The following is an 18642-nucleotide window of genomic DNA, read 5'->3' as shown; positions in this document are numbered from 1 at the left end:
TCAGCTGCGTAGCACTCTTGAATGTTTTCAAGCCCATTCAACAAGAACTTCCTCTGATCATCTCCCTGTTCTTCAGTGAAATCTGCCTTTTGATCCAGCTGAGCTCAGTGGAGCATTGGAGATATGGGGTAGAGGGAGAGAAGGAAGGACCAGAGAGGGAACTAGTGAATAAATCTATGAGATAATTCCTTGTGAAATGCTCTATATTTGACTCTTCTCATCCCTCCTACTTCCTTCAGCTTCTACAACCAGAATTCAGTTAAGCCTTGTGGAAAAATTATTAACTTTTTAGATTTAAGATTTTCCAATGTCAAGCACAGGATATGAAAGTAATTGGTGCTCATAAAAGAACACCTAGACAAAAACTTGTATTGCTAGAATAAAACACACTTTCAAATTCTATCAGTTCTTTTTATGGAAATGTTACTCATGGAATTGTTGTATAAAACAATCTATTCTTTTTAATCTCCAACCTCTAAACTTGCAATTTCATTTTCATATTTAGAGACTCAAGGGACATTCTGTTTTACATGTAGTCCATAAATTGTTTGAGGCATGGGCAATTTCTTTTGGTCTTCTTGTACTGCAGTCAGCTGTACAAGGTTCAGAGCTACAGCTTTTACAAACACCATGACAAAATAACAGAGCAGTGAACGTCTTGCTTGAGAGTTAACAAATCCAGTCAGAAGTCAGACCAAGCAGGCAATTAGGAAAAGTTTCTAAGGGCACCCATCTCCCTGCCCTGGCAGTAACAGGGAACCCTGCATAAAAAGCAGCTTGCAAATCTACAAAGTATAAAGGAGCTGTGAATATTTCCTTTGACTAATCCTGTGATATGATGGCAGCATTTGCTCATTTGAGTATAACATGGCACTTCAGATCTGCACCCCTAAGCAGAGCAGGAGGTTGGCATGGCAGTCTCACCCAGCAAACATCTGCATAACTAAAGAGACACAGCTCATCACTGCACAGATCACTGCTTGGAAACAAAAATCTGACTTTTCTGCTCAGTCCATGCTATTTTCTAAACAACACTGATGAGTGAATTAAACATCAAAGTAATGAAATATCCACTGATAATGCTAAATAATGTCCAAATTCAGCAACATGCTCTAGCCAACTGCATCGAGTGTGCAGTTCCTGAAAGAAGTTTTAATAAATATTGTGGGCTTTCTCCAAAGAAATTTTTTCGATCATAGTGGTATGACCATGTTTCCAGAGCAATTTATGACCACAGTCTTTAGGTTATCACTTCCACTCATCCTGTCATTGCACCTCAGCCTCCAGTGCAGAATTGTACCTGTAAGCCTTCACAGGCTGTTCAATCCGTGTGACAAGGGCTGGGAGGCTGTCAAGAGCTGCCAAGGGTTTTACCCTTTCACACACGTGGCAGCAAGGGACAGGTTTCTCCTGAATCTGAGGAAAGCCTGAGCGGAAGAACCCGCAGCAGCATAAAAGAAGCTGAGACAGCTCCAGAGGCTCAGTCAAAGCAGGCAGCATGCTGCATGCAGCAACATTGAAAAGGCTTTTGAGAAATAGCTGCAGTTTCAGCTACCACATCAACTGAATAGCCCCCTACACAGCCCTAAAACACATGAAATAAAATACTTTTCTTACAGTGTGCCAGGAAAAGAACTAAAACAACTATCAGAATGAGGGTTCGCCTTCCTTAGCAATTGATTTTGTAGCATCAATACTTTTCTGACACAAACCTCCTCCCTGCCTACTTTTGAAGTGCTTTAGTTTGTGCTTTGCCTGACCCCAGCTGGATCTTCCTCAGGGAAACCCCCATGGAAGCTGCACACCAGCAAACCCAACAGTCAGGCAAAGACTATGACTGCAGTATCCCCTGTCCTAGTTTGCACAATCAGACTTTGAAATAAGATTACCAGCCTAGCCCTAGGTGGCACAAATGATCACTAGGGATGACAGGTCCTTGAACTGTACTGCTTTGCTCTACCACAGCTCTTGTGCTCATGGATTGATATTGCAGACAGACCCTTGGGATGCTACAGGAAAACACAACAATGATTTGATGCTGCAGAAATTTACTCCTGAGGGCTACTCTCAGACCTGTGTCTGCAGCACATCCTTCCAGTATTGTCCTGCTATTCTGATCTCCTGCACTGACATTTCTGTTAAGCCTTTTAATGTTGAACTTATGTTTCTGGGTCAAAGCTTTTGACTTTTTCTGTCAAGCTAGAGAGTAAAGATAAGCATACTAAGATTTTAAAAATACATCTTAACTGAAGATGTGAAAATCTACATTACAAACCCATCTTGTGCTTCCACCAAGTGGCCCCAGGACGTTCTGCATACTGGAACTGATATCCAGAGAAACAGATCTTAGAGACAAATGTCTAAATGCAAGAGCTTCTGGAGGAAGTAATGATTTGGCTTCAGATTAGGGCAGATGGAGTCATAAAATGCATCTCTTTAGTCAGTCTCTTTGATAAGCTTGTTTTTTATCCTCAGAATAAAGTCTGATTCTTAAAAATTTTTAAATTTATTTTTTAATTTTTAATTTACTTTTATTTTTATTTTAAATTTTTAATTATTTTTATTTTATTTTTATTTTTTAAATTTTTATTTTATTATTTTTATTTATTTATTTTTATTTTATTTGTATTTATTTTTATTTTATTTTTATTTATTTTTAGTTTTTATTCTTTTTATATTTTTTAATTCTTTTATATTTTAATTTTATTTTTATTCTTTTTTTTTTTAATTTTTTAGGGTTTTTTTTTTTTAGGTATTTATGTACCTATGTTTCTGCAGCACCTGTGACTGATAATCAAAGACTAGACCCCTCCCTTGCACTATCTGATGCAAACACCCAATACCAGAGTGTGTTCTTGTCCCCCTGCAAACTAAATGTCAGACAGCAGGTGGGAAATACAGTGGAAAATACATGTGCACCACAGAAAGGCTTCCTTAAGGCACAGAAAACATGTCTGCTAATCATTTTCTGAGCAGCATGCAGCTTCTTGGGACAAAATTAGATTGCTCCTTCTTAAGACGCAAGGAGGTGGCTCTTTCCTGCAAAACCATTGTTCACCTTTCCTGAGGATAACCCCCTGGTGTGGAGAGCTTTGTGGATAATTGGCTAGCTGAGAAAGGCCACTTTGATACGATACCGTTGGATAAGGTTAAGCGAAGCAAGCTGGGGATTAAGTAGTCAGTGTCCAATCACAGAGAAGAGTCATGGTGACCTTGCTGCAACATGAAGATGGGGGAGAAAATCTTTTGCCAGAAAAATGAAGATAGCCTTGGTAGAATAGCCACAGGGATGTAAACACAGAAAGAAAATAATCATTAGAGCATAGAAGTAGGTGTGGTTGATTCATTTTTGTTTTAAGCAATAATGAGCTCAGCTTTGTAATATGTATAAGCTTCATTAACACCGATATAAATATGTGTGAGCTATCAATAAACTTTGGGATTTGTTGTTCACACCTATTGTGTGCTGCAATTCTTCCGCCGACCCAACCAATGGTGACCCCGACGTGATAGCCGGTAGCCACGGTGGATCGGTGTAAGGAGTTCGGGTCCTGTCGCCGCAAGGATGGCGAAAGCACTGCTGAAAAAGGGAAGGTGCCGCGCCCTGGGTGACCTCAACGGAGAGCCCGGCCGATACGTGCTGCCGAGACCTTGAAGGGCTGCAAAAAGCGCGCTGTTATTTTTAACATGGATAAAGAAAGGCAAGCAGCATATGATTTATTTACTGGCTTTTTACAAAAGCGTCAGGTTAAGGGTATAGATTTGCAGAAAGAGCTTCCTGGGTTGTTGGCTATTGGGTATGAACAGGGACTTTTTGAAAATCCTCACACAGTACATGAGTTAACAGAGTGGCGTAAATTTGGGGATAAGTTGTGGCAGGCAGTCATAGATGATGATAAAACTGCAGAAAAGTTGGGAAAGTTGTGGCGAGTTGTGCATGATGAGTTGTTGAAATATCAGGCAGAGGAAAAGGCTGCTCAGCAAGCTAGTGTGGCGCATGAAAAGAACAAGAGTTATGGGGACTGGTTTAGTTCCCCGTTACCCCCTGTCATGTCCACAGTCAATCTGCCACCAGCATCGGCTTCTGCTTTAAGCAGCAGCTCCCCGCCAGCATCAGCTCCTGCTTCAGGCAGCAGCTCCCCCCCGGTGTGTTCCGCAGCGCCTGCGCCTGTGTCAAACCCTACATCTCCTCCTAGTAATGCGCTGATCCCTGGGTCAGAAAATGACCTAGCGGGTGTTGCCGTTACGGCGTGGCGACCTGGTTCGGAGGGGTCCGGCACGGTGACCCAAGGCCCAGGGTCGCTCGGTCCAATGCTACATACACCAATGTGGTGGACAGCAAAATGGCGTTTATTGAGGGGTCTTAGGGGGCATTTATGGCTTGGGCAGTCTGTGTCATTTCCCTCTGCTCGCGTCCGGCCGGGTGGGTACAGAGCAAAGGTCAGACTGCAGGATGAGGGGGGCCTCCTTATCTACCCGTACAGCCCGAGATCTTCCGCACGCAGATCCCTGGCTCTCCACATTTCCCCCCCCCTTCATGATTAGTAAAAGTCTTATAAAATTATAAAATGTAAAGGTTACAATATTTCATGCGTTAGTAGAGTTAGTGTAAAATCGTAAGTGTGTTAGTAGGTGGCACGCCTTAAAGTAATTGTCGGCGCTCGAGAAACAAAATGTTAGCTGTTTCCAGGCGCCTTTTAACAAATAGCACCAGTTTGTTTAATATGCAAGGCCCGAAGATTAGGGTTAGTAAGATTATAGTGACTGGGCCTATTAGGGTAGAAATCAGGGTGGTGAGCCATGGAGACCGGTTGAACCACGACTCGAACCAGCCCTGTTGAGCTTCTCTATCTGCTTTCCTTAGGTTTAGCCGATTTCTCAATTCGGCCATGGAGTCTCTGACGACTCCGGTGTGGTCTGCATAAAAGCAGCATTCCTCTCTCAAGGCAGCACACAGGCCCCCTTGCTGCATGAATAAGAGGTCCAGTCCTCTCCTGTTTTGGAGGACAACCTCTGAGAGTGAGGAAAGGGATTTTTCCAGGGAGGAGATGGATTTCTCGATCCTTTGCAAGTCTTCGTCGACTGTCATCTGCAGTTGTGCCAGTCCCTGATGTTGTGTTGCAAGGGCCGAGATGCCTGTGGCAGCGCCGGTAGCTCCTAGACCGAGGAGCATTGCGATGGTGACACCTGTTATCACCTCTCGTTTGTAGAGCCGGTTGGGTTCCTCGAACAAGCGGTACACCTCTTCTTCCTGGCGATACAGGACTCTAGGGACAATTAGAACTTGGACACAAAAGTCAGTAGAATGGTCGAATTTGTCAAGGAGTACACATGGGCTTACCCCGGATCCGTGACAGACCCACATTCCCGATGCAGCTGGGATCACCCACTGGAACTTCCCTCCCTTAAGTTTGACGAATTCCTTGCAGACGTTGCCCATCTGCTTTGCCAAGGTTGCATTGCCAAAGCATTTGCCCTGGCCCGTAACCTGACTTAGGGTGATACCTCTCCGGGGGGTGTCCCATCTGCATTGGCGTGGATTGTTTGACTTAGAGAAGATGAATGGGAGATCGAAGGCAACACCTTCGTAAAAAGGGGGTTGTGCATCATAGCATAACCAGCATGATTCTGTGAAGTTCGGGTTGGATTGGTTTAACGATAAGAAGGTAGCATTTAACACGCTTAAGAATGGACTGGAGAGGGTTGGTTTGGTTAAGAGATCGGATGGGGAAGCTAGTTTCGACCTCTGTGTTTCGCTGCTAGAACTACCGTTAGCCGCGATCTCTTCCCTGGGTCTACTCATTACTAGAACCGGATTGGGTCCGACTGATTGGGATATTGAGGCTGGGAGTCTGATAATTTGTATGTTCGCCCAGATGCTGCGGCTAGGGAGATGAGCATACGCTGTCCACACTTTACCTGTGGCCCAGGCTTCATGGGTCGGCTGCAGGATTGTCATTATATAACCTGTGCAAGTGTGCTGTTTCAAGCCTCCGGGCATAAGCGCATACCCATCTCCGTCATATTTTGGTTCGATACAGCCGTGTGGAGTGTACTTAATTTGCAGGAACTTATCAGGCTGTTGAGGCGTCCATCTATTGCTTATCACAATAGTTTCACACCCCCAATATCCACAATATCCATGCCCTGGGTAATTACAATAACTTTTTCCTGGGTTGGAAGCAGGGCACCAGTACATCCCAAATACTGTTGTCTCCTGAAATCTGGGGTGCCCTGTATGCATGGGAAAAATGTCTTTTAACCTGAACTCGAAAGATGGGATGTCAGCTGTAACAATTTCTTTGATGACCCCCTCACCTGAGAGATGGCGTAGAACCCACCTGAATGGCTGGTGAGGGTAATGTTTTGTGTCTGCTTGTCCTCCGCCTACTAACTCTAGAAACAAGATTACACAGAGATACCGGTGCTGCTTTAATTTTGATGGCGCGAGCTTCTCAGGTGATGTCGGGTTGCTCGTTGGCCTCTCTCTCTTTCCCAGTAGTGGGGCATATGAGTTTCGGGGACGTCCAATGATCCAGTCCTGCGAACAAAGTCTCACAATTCTCATGAGTTTCCCTATGAAGGTCTGGTTTGATAGATTTGAGTGGACACCATTTAACATCCCCGTCTTTTCTAACGGCCGCATATCCCCACCCCGTGAGCACTAATCTCCAACCCTGTTCCCACTCCCCTAGTTCATTTTTGATCACCACCCGTGGGCCTTCCTCTAGTGCCCGAGTGGCCCAGTGTCTCTGAGCTGGACTGTTTGTTTCGTCCCCCCTAGGGAATTGATTTAACGCTAGCAGCGCAGTTGCCAGCATGCGCGCCTGGTCACCCGGGGGAATGGCATTGGTGAAGCCTTCTGCCTTTGCTAGCACTTCCAGCTTAGTTTTCAGAGTCTGGTTTGCTCTTTCGACGATGGCTTGCCCGGTGCTGTTGTATGGGATGCCATGCACCAAGGCGATGTTCCATTTCGAGGCAAATGCTTGGACTACCTTTGAGATGAAGTTTGGGCCGTTATCTGTTTTGATCTGTTTTGGAACTCCAAGCCATGCCATGGCTGTTAGCCAATGTTGGATGGTCGCTTTGGAATCGGTCTTGAGATGCTGTGTGGCCACAATCATGCCGCTGTACGTATCTACGGTAACTGCGAGCCACATTCGGGGTTTCAACAGCTGACATTGTGTAAAGTCTGTTTGCCATATTTCTGAGGCTTTGAGGCCTCTGGGGTTGATGCCACTCGACCACAGTGGCGACTTCTGGCAGTGGGGGCACGTAGCGACGACGTGCTTTGCGTCCACAGTAGAAATCCCGCACCTTTTCACAAGCGCTTTAGCTCCGATGTGAAGGGATTCGTGCAACTGACGAGCTTCCTTCAGTGTCCATACGCCCTTTGGGGCAGCGTCAGCCTTGTCGTTGCCTATTTGGTAGAATCCTTTGATCGGGTCGTGGCTGTTGACGTGGATGACTGATATGGTGCCTTTCCGTGAGTAGAGTGCTTCCTCCAGCATTGTTGCCACTGTGGACACTGACACACCTGGTCCGGACATGGCTAGGCAGAGCTTGGCCACAAATATGGAATCAGTCACAATGTTAAGGTGTTCTTCTGGGAACAGTCCGCACGCTAGCACTACAGCTGCTGCTTCAAGCTGTTGGACCGAAAGCGTGGGGTCGGTTGCCTTGACACATTGCCACTGTTCTCCTGACTGCCATACTGCCGCCGCAGTGGAGGTCTGCGATGATGCGTCCGTGAAGATGGTTGGTCCCGCCCGCGGTCGGTCAAGTACTTTTGGTGGGAGGTCGATATCGATGACCGTGAGCAGCCGAGTCCAAGGGGGTTTCTCCGCGTAGCGAATCTCTCCTCCAAAGCCTGTGAGGGCCATGGCTAGATATTCCGATATTGTTGTTGATTGCGCAGAGAGCTGTTTGCGGAGAGGCAAGCTTATCTTGGAAGGTTCGATGCCCAGATGTCTTAGGGCGAGTTTCCTGCCTTTCATGATGAGGCTGCAGAGGCACTCGACTCCCGGGGAAAAGGCACGCGACGGTTTCCCCAAAACCACCCATAGTATTGGTTGGGCCTTGTCGGGGGGTCCTTGGGCTAAGGCTCCCACTCCCCCCTTTTTTGTAAAGTGGACATACAGATCGACTGGAGCACTTGAGTCCCATCTGGCGAGCATGCTCTCTGACATCTGACGTTCGATGAAGTTGAGCGAGCTTACCGCTTCCGGTGTCAGGGTTTTTTGCTCCCATGGGTTCTTCCCTTTCAAGAGGTCATTCAGAGGGTCCATGACCTCGGGAGGAATCAGGACGATGTTGCGGAGCCACTGTAAGGACCCTACCAGCTGTTGCATGTCGTGGAGCGTCTTGATGTCTCGGCGGATTTTCATCTGGGGAGGAGTTATGTAGGAGCTTGTGATTCCCACTCCTAGGAAGGTCACGCACGGTCCCCTTTTTATCTTTGCGCTCGCTACCTCAAAGCCATTTGTCCTTAAGGTCTCGGAGATGGTAGACACCAGCTGGTCCACTTGTCTCGTGGATGGTGCGGCGATCAGGATGTCGTCCATGTACTGCACGATGGTTACAGTCGGATTGCTCTGCCGGACTGGTGCTAGCGCTCGGTCCACGGTGATCTGGCAGATAGTTGGGGAGTTGAGCATTCCTTGTGGAAGCATCCTCCATTGGAAGCGTAGGTTAGGCCGCTGGCTGTTTGGGAAGACGATGGAGAAGGCAAAACGCTCCTTGTCGTCTTCGTGCAGGGGAATAGAAAAGAAGCAGTCTTTGATGTCGAGCACTGCACAGGGTTGTCCTTTTGGTATCACAGAGTTCATGGGCAGCGAAGTTTGCACAGGGCCCATAGGCTGGATTCTCTTGTTCACTTCTCGCAAGTCGTGCAGAAGACGAAAGCCTTCACCAGATCGCTTAGGTATTACGAAGATCGGAGTGTTCCATGGACTCGTGGAGGGTTCTATATGATTCTTGTGTAATTCACGGCTAACTAACTCAATGAGGGCAGTCATTCGAGGCGTTGACAAGGGCCACTGTTCGACCCACACTGGGTCAGCTGATTTCCAAGTCAGTTTGATGGGCAATGGCGGGTACGTGACAGTGGCCCTTAGAATAAATTTGTCACCCTAACATCCAGCAGGGCTAGGGCATCTCTCCCTAGCAAGGGTGGGCAGTCCGACATCACATATGCAGTGAGGGTAATAGTTCTTCCTGGTCCTTTCTCGGTGCAGAGGGTTATTGCCACGGGTTGGGTGCTCTTGTGGGCTCGGGACAGCCCTCCAATTCCGCCCACCATGGAGGCTACTTCTAGCTTCCATGGTCGAGGCCAATGTATGTCTGGGATGACGGTGACATCTGACCCTGTGTCCACCCAAAAGGGAAGGCAGATGGCCGAGTCGTCGGAGCTGTTGTGGAGACGACACACTGCCCACACGATCAGTGGGTGTTTCCCCACCTTCGCGGCGAAGGCCACCCATGGGTCCCGTTCCCATGCTTTCATGGCCAAAGCCACCCAGGGGCCTCGGCCCCAGGGAGCTGTTCTTGGTATTCCTGAGGTGCAGATGGGTTCGATTGAGCCATTGGCTGGGCGACAAAGTTGGTCGCTCCCTGAGGGGGTGGAGGTGGTGGGCATGAAAGCCCTGTGCCCCATTGGGGGTTGCTGTAGCTGGGCCGCTGCATGTTCCAAGTGGGAGGAGGCTGGATACGGCCCGGCTGCCCCCTCCCTTTCCCGTTTCCCTGATGCCTGGATCTGCATTCCCTAGCTAAATGCCCTTTCTTTCCACATGCCCAGCATGGTCCCCTGGGTCTCCCCTGGCGTGGTGGAGCAGCTGCTGGTGGGCGCCCTGACTGGGGGCAGTTTGTTACCACGTGCCCAGCTTGGCCACACTTAAAGCATGCCATGACACTCGTTATTGCAGTGTGAACTGCTGCTTGAATGGGAGCTAGGTGTTCTTCCTTTGCAACGTGTCTGATCATGGCAGCTAGATTAGACCCTTGCGGCAGTGATCTTAAAATGTCCTTGGTGGCTGAGTTGCATTGCTGGCGTAGGCACTCTGCCAGCACAGGACCCTTTGCCTCTGAGGGTAATGTTGAGGAGTCCAAGGCAGCTTGTAAACGATCCACAAACTGAGTGAAGCTTTCACTCTCACTCTGCTTTATTGTGGACCAAGGCGACGGTTTGGCTATTACTTTGGAAGCAACGCGGATGGCTTCTCGGGCAGCACGGGTTGTTGTCATAACCTCATGTGCCCGCAAACCCTCAGCCTGTGCCTGAGGGGTGATCATTGTAGGGTCTGTGCCCATTAGCCTCTGTATGCTGGAGCCGTGCAGTGGATGGTCTGCCCCTGTTACCAGGGCCAGCTGCTTAATACAGTTATCCTCCCATTCCTGCTTAAAAACGATCATCCCTGCCCCATCAAAAATCATTCTGCAAGTCTGCTTAATATCAAAAGGTAACATGTCATCCCCGCCAAAAACGCTGTCAATGAGTGTGGAAACCATGGCAGAATTAATTCCCCTATCTGCAATTGCTTTAGTAATTGCCTGCACGTCTTTCGGGTTTACCGGGGAATAGGTCCTTTGATTCCCGCCGGCTCCCGCCACCCGAACCGGGAACACCAGTTTTGCCGACGGAGTCCATTCAGCACACGTTATTTTTATTTTACGCCAGTCTGTAAGCGGAGTTCGATCTTTCTCCGGTATCCCCTTCACCCATGCAGGAGCGCTGTGGCTAGTGACCTTATATGCCGCTGGTCTCCTTTTGTTAAAGCCGGAATCTGAGTCGGAACTTTCCGATCCCCTCTCGAGGTCGGAGCTCGAGTCCGAGTCCGAGTCGGAAGTCGACTGCCCGGACGTTTCCGGGCTGCTCTGCCTTTTTCTCGGGCTCCGACCCCGCCCCTTCTTGCGAGGGTCGGGCCGTTCCCTCCCCCTGGGGTCCCCCCGCCTCCTGCTGGGGGAGGTCCTTGCCCTATAAGGACCTAAAGTGAACTGAGCGCTCTGATTGGCCTTACGCTCCTCCGCGGGGGCCGCCCCGTCCCCCCGCTCGCCTGCGCATGCGTTGTTAAGCAGGCTGACTGCATTTCCGCCCCCCGTGTTTTCCTTTCCGCCCTGAACACGCGGTTCGGCGCCATTCTCAGACGCATATGGAGGGGGTGCGCTTTTATCCACCCCGTCGGGGTCCGGCGATTTCGCTGCCTCCCGCGCTTCCTCCGTTAACCCCCGCCAAAACGCCCGCGCGCGTTCCCCTCCCTCTGATGGTAGGGCGGTCTGCTCGGGGGAATCCGGCGCTCGCGGTTCCGCAGTGCCGATCTGATCGAATCCCTCCGTGGTTTGCGTTGCCGCGCCCACCCCCAACTGCGGCGTGGCTAATAACCAAGCCTGCGCGGCTTTCCAGGTCTCCTGTTCTTCTCTAGCTTTCTGCAGAGCCTGCATGACTCTGCCCCATGACTTTAGAGCTTTCCCTGAGCCTGAGGAAATAGTCTCCTCGGCTAAAACCTTTGTACAAGTATCCCATATCTCCGGATGGAGAATACCCACCGGGCTCTCTATCACCCCCAGCTTAATAAGTCTCGGTATAGCAAGACATAAATCTTTTAGCTTACAATCAATCCCCCATTGGGCATGCATCTGAGTTACGACCTTCGCTATGGCCTCCATGGTCCACGCTGGTCCGGGGGCGTCCCCCCCGCTGCACTAGGCCTGCTGTGCAGCCGCCGGTCCCCTGTCCAGGCGGAATCCCGAACTCCGGGCGCTGCAACTTCTTCCCGGGTTTCGGCACCAGATGTTGCCGTTACGGCGTGGCGACCTGGTTCGGAGGGGTCCGGCACGGTGACCCAAGGCCCAGGGTCGCTCGGTCCAATGCTACATACACCAATGTGGTGGACAGCAAAATGGCGTTTATTGAGGGGTCTTAGGGGGTATTTATGGCTTGGGCAGTCTGTGTCATTTCCCTCTGCTCGCGTCCGGCCGGGTGGGTACAGAGCAAAGGTCAGACTGCAGGATGAGGGGGGCCTCCTTATCTACCCGTACAGCCCGAGATCTTCCGCACGCAGATCCCTGGCTCTCCACAAGCGGGGGCCATTGCACAGGAGCGAAGGAAGGCATGGGTAGCGGTAGCAAAAGATATCATGGATACGGGGGATGAGGAAGCTATAACAGCTGCCATGGATGTTGCCTGTCCAGTGATTTATTCTCCCCTGGCAGGGGGAGGGTTTCAAGCTACAATAACTGTTTTAGATTGGAAATTGTTATCACAGTTACAGTCCAGAGTTAGTCAATTTGGGGTAACCGGTGAACCCACAAAACAAATGCTGGATTATATCTGGGGGACTCAGGTTTTGCTGCCGGCTGATTGCAGAGGATTAGCGAAGCTTATCTTCACTCAGCATCAGCAGCTTTTGTTTAATGCACACTGGCAATCCCTCTGTCAAGAATGTGTGGCAGTAATGCAGCAACCAGGCGACCCGTTACATGAGATAACCCTGGAGGAATTAATGGGGTTCGGGCCTTTTCTTCGGACGGAAGCACAAGCATTAATTGGTCCTGATAAGTGTCGGGAGGCTATGCGTTTGGTACTGTTGGCTATAGACAGGATAAAAGAGCTGGGGGGAATTCCTTCTTACATGGGAATAAAGCAAGATAGAGATGAGTCATTTGGAGCTTTTATAGATAAAGTAGCCAACGCTATTGAACGGGCAGGAGTCCCTGAGTTCATGAAAGAGACCTTGCTAAAGCAATGCGCTCTTCAGAACAGCAATCAGCCTACTAAGAATGTGTTAAATACCCTAGGAGCTAATTGGTCTATAGAAGAAGCTTTAGAACAATTGGCAAATGTACCCGTAGGGTCTAAAGCAATGTTAGTAGATGCTATTAAGGAGTTAGGAGCAGGATTACAAAAACAGGCAGAAACATCACAAAGTCAGGTGTTAGTCGCACTCGCTCCGCTCCAGGCAGCAGCAATAAATACTCCATGAGCTCCAGCTGCTGGCCGATTCAAATGCTACTGGTGTGGAGGTATAGGGCACATGGGACGGGCTTTTCCCGCAATCAGTGTTTGGTGTCACAATTGTCGCTTGGATACCCACAACACCGGAGCCTGCAGGCGCCACTCGGGAAACGGGAGAGCCAGCGCGCCCACCAGCCGCCGCACCCAGACACAAGTAGCTGCTGTCAACACCTCAGCTCAACTGATCTTCAACCAGCCACCACCGGGAGCCTCGGATTGGATGTGGCAGCCGCAACAACAGTAACCCTGATGACCACCCATCCGGAAAAAGTTCCAACTGGAATAAAGGGACCACTCATTATTGATAGATTACCTATGGGAGCTTTGCTTTTAGGTCGTTCCTCAGCTACCATGATGGGATTATTTGTTTTATCTGGAGTAATAGACGCTGATTATACAGGAGAGATTTGTGTTATGGTGCATACTCTTTTTCCACCTATGCAAATCAAAAAAGGACAAAGAATAGTTCAATTGATTCCTTTGGAACAGTTGGCTAAAACTTTACCCCCTTGTCAAGCACAGTCGAGAGGAGAGCATGGGTTTGGTTCCACTGGAGGGCTTACTCATTTAACAATGAATCTGAATGAACGACCAAAGCGCACTGTAATATTGGATTATGGAGTGAAAGGCAAACCTTGGAAGGATTATTGGATACTGGTGCGGACTCCAGCATTGTGAGTCCGGATTTTTGGCCCCACAACTGGCCATTGCAGTCAACCACAGTGCCAGTAACCGGAGTTGGAAGCCTGACACTTGCAAGAAAAACACCCATGCTATCTGTGACTATTGATGGCAAAACTGTGTGGAGTGTTTTATCAGTTGTACCTTTGCCTCCTACTGTGCAGTGCCTTATTGGTCGGGACATTTTGGCTCAGATGGGAGTAGTACTGACAAATGAGCACCCTTTGGGCTAAAGGCCATTGCATGGACTTTCCCAATCCCATTAACCTGGACCACGGACGTTCCAGTATGGGTTAAGCAGTGGCCATTAAAAAGGGAGAGTCTTGAACAAGTTCACATACTGGTACATGAACAATATAAACAAGGACATTTACAGTTGTCAACAAGCCCATGGAATACCCCTATCTTTGTTATTAAAAAGAAGTCGGGGAATTATCGCTTAATACATGATTTGCGGGCTGTAAATGAACAAATGGAGCCTATGGGAGCCTTACAACCAGGATTACCTAACCCGGCTATGTTGCCAAGGGACTGGCCACTTTTGATTATTTATCTGAAGAACTGCTTTTTTACTATTGCTTTACATCCTCGAGACGCTTGGAGATTTGCATTTACTCTGCCAGCTCTAAACAGGAGAGAGCTGGACAAGAGATTTGAATGGGTTTCTCTTCCCCAGGGCATGCGCAACAGCGCCACCTTGTGTCAACTGTATGTTGACACTGCTTTACAACCCTTACGGCATGCCTGGCCTGAAACAATCATCTATCATTATATGGATATTTTATTTGCGCAGCCACAACCTTTTACTGGTCAACATATTCAAGCAATATATGATGCTTTGAAGCTTTATGGACTGACTGTAGCTTCTGAGAAAATTCAATTATCTGCACCTTGGAAATATCTGGGGTGGATACTTACTGATCAAATTGTTACCCCTCAAAAATTGCAATTAAACATTAAATTACATACATTGCATGATGCTCAAAAGTTATTGGTGACCTGCAGTGGCTGCGCCCCATTGTCGGTATCCCTAATGAACTGTTAGATGAACTTCGACCTTTGCTAAAGGGATCTGATCCGGCACAGCCTGTTCATGTAACCTCTGAACAGGTTGAGACACTGCAACAGATATTGGACTGTGTCACACAAGGCAGTGTTTGGAGATGTGATCTTAACCTCCCCATACAGCTGACAGTTTGGTGTGGAGCTAAGTTTTTACCGAGTGCGCTTACTCAGCAAAACAGAAAAACGGGGGAGATATGGGCCTTGGAATGGATATCTCCTCCACTTCAACAGCATAAAACCCTTCTTCAAAAAATTGAAATTTTGGCTGATTTGCTCAAAAAGGGTCATGAACGGGTGTTATAGATTACGGGAAAGGAACCTGATCAGATACAGATACCAATGAAGAAGGATACATTGACCTGGATCTCTGTGGGTACCTGCTAAGTGGACCCGAGCAGCTGTGTTTGATGGAACACCTCGATCAAACTGAGCGAAAGGATCGTCAGCGAGTGGAGACGAGGCTGTTGATCATCCTTCAACCAATACTTCTTAAACTGAAAGGACAGTGTAGTTTTGCCATCGATCAAGCAGTTGGTCGGTGCAAATCTATTGATAACATATTAAGCTTGCATTTAGTGCTTTCTGATTTTGAATTTGAAGGGCCTAAGAATTTAGCTTGTATTAGCTGTCAAGATAGACATTGTGCTGCTTGGATACTGCTGTTTTGCGGAGGTTGTCAGGAAACTAAGTGGGTACATCAATCCCAATTCCCTGAATTGTGGTGTAGGAGCTGTGGTTTCTATTGGCAATTAGACTCCTGGCAGAGAGAACTTAAATCATTTACAGGGCTACCTGGCCGCCAAGGGTTACAGTTGTACGAATCACCAGAACAGAAAATCCTAGCATGGTTTAGGTGGGAAATTCAGCATTTAATTAAACGTGCTTTAGGGCAATCTAAGTCACGTGTTTTACAATCTAAGTGTGGTAGGGGTGTTCCCCTGTCACAGTCAAGTGTGATAGGTCCTATTACAGAAGATCAGGATCCCAACCAAGTGTGGAGGGATTGTTTGAAGGACCTAAAGAAGCTAAATCTAGGAAAAAAGAGATATTCTTAAAGGTTTGTGACAAGCATGTTTGTTTCTGAAATATCTGGATGGTTCAAAGTAATGCCTGGAAAGATCAGGGTGATGTGGAGACCTTATGCTATTATTTTATTAATTTTTGCTCTTTCTGTGGACAGTGCAGACCATCAAGCATGGGCCCCACTTCAACCCAAGACTAACATATGGGTCACCCTGGCAAAGTTAACTAAACAGGAGGCTATTTGCCTGTCTTTGTCTTCTCCTGGCAATCCATTTACAACCTGTTTGGTTGGATTACCAGCAGATCCCTGGCCGTGCCCTTCACATGTACCAACTTGTAAGGTCAGCAATGCTAGGACGAGTGTGGATAATTGGGATCAATGCGTTTCTCACTTTCCTATAGCACCGCAGGAACCCCAAGAGTTGGAGCTGTTGGGTCAGTGATGGCAGATGCATGTATTCATTTTAACCATAGAAGCCAGCTGTCAGTCAAAAACCATTCTAATGTTGTAACTTCTAGCATGGCTGTCTACCGGAATGCTGCAATTATACAACAAAGAGAGTGTCAGTCTCATCAAATGACCCTATTCAATTGCCAGCAGGATACTTCCTGATATGTAGAGACCGTGCTTGGGCCGGTATCCCATCAATGCTGCATGGGGGACTGTGTACTCTTGGACGGCTGTCTCTACTTACACCCAAAAAGTCCATGATACTGAACATGAGCCGCCGCCATCGTAGAAGCAAACAAATGGCTCATGCATTTGCTGCAGACTGCCGGGATGATGTGAAGTTTTGGTCCCCAGCAGCCATAGTTGCAGCATCTTTCTTAACTCCAGGGGTATCAGCAGCAGGTGCTCATGCTATTTTAAATAAGTTAGGGTGTTGGCTTGTTAAACAAACAAATGCAACTTCTTTAGCAATTTCCAGTCTTTTGCTTGATGTAGATTCTATTCGCCATGCGACGCTTCAAAATAGAGCTGCAATTGATTTTCTCTTACTTGCACAAGGCCATGGTTGTGATGAATTTGAGGGCATGTGTTGCATGAATCTCTCTGATCGTGCACAATCTGTACACTCACAGCTCTCTAAATTACGGAGGTTAACTGGGAACTTACAGGTGGAATCAGGCCTTGGTATTGATGGATGGCTCAAATCTTTAAACTTAGGATCATGGTTACGTTCTATTGTTAAGATTAGCATTGTAGTAGCTATTGTAGCTTTGCTGTTAGTATTAATCATGCCTTGTTTTTGTATATGCTTACAGAATATGGTGCGAAAGATGATAACTACCGAATTTAATCAAACCATGCTTGTTCAACAGAAAAACAGGGGAGATGTAGAGAGCTTTTTGGATAATTGGTTAGCTGAGAAAGGACATTTCGATGTGATACCAATGGATAAGGATAGGGGAAACAAGCTGGGAACTGAGCAACCAGTGTCCAATCACTGACAAAGGTCACAGTGACCTTCCCTGAAACGGGAAGACGGGGGAGAAAATCGCTTGCCAGAAAATGTAGTTATCTTAGGTAGAAAAGTTAGAAGAATGCAAACATAGAAGCAAAATAATTGTTAGAAGATAGAAGTAGGTGTGGTTGATCTAAGTGTGCTTTAACCAATAATGAGCTCAGCTTTTGCAATATGTATAAGCTTCATTAACACCAATATAAATATGTGTGGGGTTTCAATAAACTTCGGGATTTGCTATTCATCGCATATGGTGTGTCGCATTTCTCCCGCCGTATCACGACAGAAAGTGAAGCAGAGGAAAATTAAGGCCAAACCAAAAGGAGAACCAGCCAGGTGTGTTCCCAACATGGATCACAGGGAATGTGAGTGACCAGGGCTGTGCCCAAAGTGCCTCCTCCAGTGGGGGATGGAGCTGGAGCAGCGCACGAAGCTCTGCCTGCACTCGGGGCACTCGCAGGACTTCCCTTACCGGTGCCTCCGTTGGTGTTGGGTCAAGATAGAGCTCCTGGAGAAGCTCTTCCCACACTGGGGACACTCGTAGGGCCTCTCCCCTGTGTGGACGCGTCGGTGGGTGATGAGGGTGGAGTTGTGTTTGAATCCCTTCCCGCAGTCAGGGCACTGGAAGGGCCTCTCCTCTGTGTGAATCCCATAGTGCCTGAGGAGACAGAAGCTGGTCTGAAACCTCTTCCTGCATTTATCACACTCGTAGGGCCTCTCCCCAGTGTGGATGCGCCGGTGGGTGATGAGGATGGAGTTGCGCTTGAATCCCTTCCCACAGTCAGGGCATTGGAAGGGCCTCTCCTCTGTGTGAGTCTGATAGTGCTGGAGGAGACGGGAGCTGGTCAGAAACCTCTTCCCACACTTGGAACACTCATAGGGCCTCTCCCCAGTGTGGGTCCTCTGGTGCCTGATCAGGGTGGAGCTCTCTCTGAAGCTCTTCCCACACTCCCCACACTCGTAGGGCCTCTCCCCAGTGTGGATCCTCTGGTGCCTGATCAGGTGGCAGTTCCACCTGAAGCTCTTCCCACACTCCACGCACGTGTGGGGCTTCTCCCCATCATGGAGCTGCTCATGGAGCACCAGCTCCGAGCTCTGGCTCCATCTCCGGCCGCCTTCCCGGCCCAGGCTGGCTCTTTCCCCCTCACATCCCCGCCATCTGCGTTTGCAGCCCCTCCTCGTGCGGCAGCTCCAGAGCTTTTCCTCCCCGTTGGCTTCCTGCGCCCTGGAGCCGCTCAAAACGGCCTCTGCCACCAGGTTCTGCCGCGGGCATTTGTCCTCCCTGTTCTCCATGCTCAGCTCCTGCTCTGGGGGAGGAAGGACAAGGACAGGATGGGATTTGCCTCCGTGCCACAGGCAAGGGCAAGGAGATCCCCCCAGGGCTGAGCTGCAGCCAGG

General features: G+C 48.4%; 1 pseudogene; it reads right to left on the bottom strand.

Annotated features, from left to right (window-relative positions):
- LOC136570611 (uncharacterized) overlaps positions 1–18642 on the bottom strand; it is a 708931-nt pseudogene that overhangs the window by 255801 nt on the left and 434488 nt on the right.

Source organism: Molothrus aeneus, unplaced genomic scaffold (genome assembly GCF_037042795.1).
Source record: "Molothrus aeneus isolate 106 unplaced genomic scaffold, BPBGC_Maene_1.0 scaffold_35, whole genome shotgun sequence".
Lineage (NCBI taxonomy): Eukaryota > Metazoa > Chordata > Aves > Passeriformes > Icteridae > Molothrus > Molothrus aeneus.
The sequence above is the reverse complement of the archived record's forward strand: the minus strand, read 5'-3'. Positions and strand labels throughout refer to the sequence as shown.